The following is a 929-nucleotide window of genomic DNA, read 5'->3' on the forward strand; positions in this document are numbered from 1 at the left end:
ATGAGCATTTACAATGATCAAGGTGTCCCAGAAATCCAAAAAAAGTGAAAATTTTAAAAATAAACTAAAGAAACCAAATAATTAGAAGAATGCAATGTACCTACAATCCGAAGAATTGAAATCGCATTATCTCTTGATTTACAAAGAATCTGTTTCCAAATTTAGGAGCGATTGGTTTTCGAGGAGTGAATTGGTATTTTCAGTGAAGGTTTTAAAAACGAAACGGTACACCAAAAGTTTAGAGTCTAAAGTTGAAAAAAAACAAAAGGAGCCGACAAGCAGACAGAATGCTACAAAAAATAAAGGCGTTTGTGAATCTTTACTAGGTGTACTATTATACAGAAAAAAGTGAGAAAATTGCAGACTAAGAGGCCTAATCTAAAGGCAGAAAAAAAGTGGCCTGTCTAATATATGAATATGGAATGCTATAATCTTAAAACCCTTCCTAATTTATTCCACGAGGATGCGAAATAGACAATTTCCTTTAGCACCAACTGCACCACAACTGCGGAACTACCATTTTGAAAGAAGAAGTGACAAATCTGGTAAAATGAAAAGCGTAAACGAATAAAAACTAATGCAATGTGGACTTATGGGGCCTCGCAAAAAATGTAATTTCTAGACTGAAATGGTAGGTATATAAGAATTTCGCTCATTCCGTAGATCTATATGCAAATTTTAACGTAAGTAGGTCTTTTAAAATTGGTCAAATCCTACAACTCTGATCAAAGCTAAGGTATTGATTAGTTTATCTCGCGAAACCCACACTACTAAAGCGTGTGGGATGGATTTCTTCACAATTACAATTCGTCCTGACGTAATTTTCACGAAATGTGGAATTAAAAAACCGCTCGCCCCTACTTTCCGCAGTTGGAGCCCCTCGAGCAACGAACGAATAAATAAAAAGCTTCAAATGAAAACGGTCTTTG

The sequence above is a fragment of the Photinus pyralis genome, unplaced genomic scaffold (assembly GCF_008802855.1).
Source record: "Photinus pyralis isolate 1611_PpyrPB1 unplaced genomic scaffold, Ppyr1.3 Ppyr1.4_LG5, whole genome shotgun sequence".
In the NCBI taxonomy this organism is placed as follows: Eukaryota; Metazoa; Arthropoda; class Insecta; order Coleoptera; family Lampyridae; genus Photinus; species Photinus pyralis.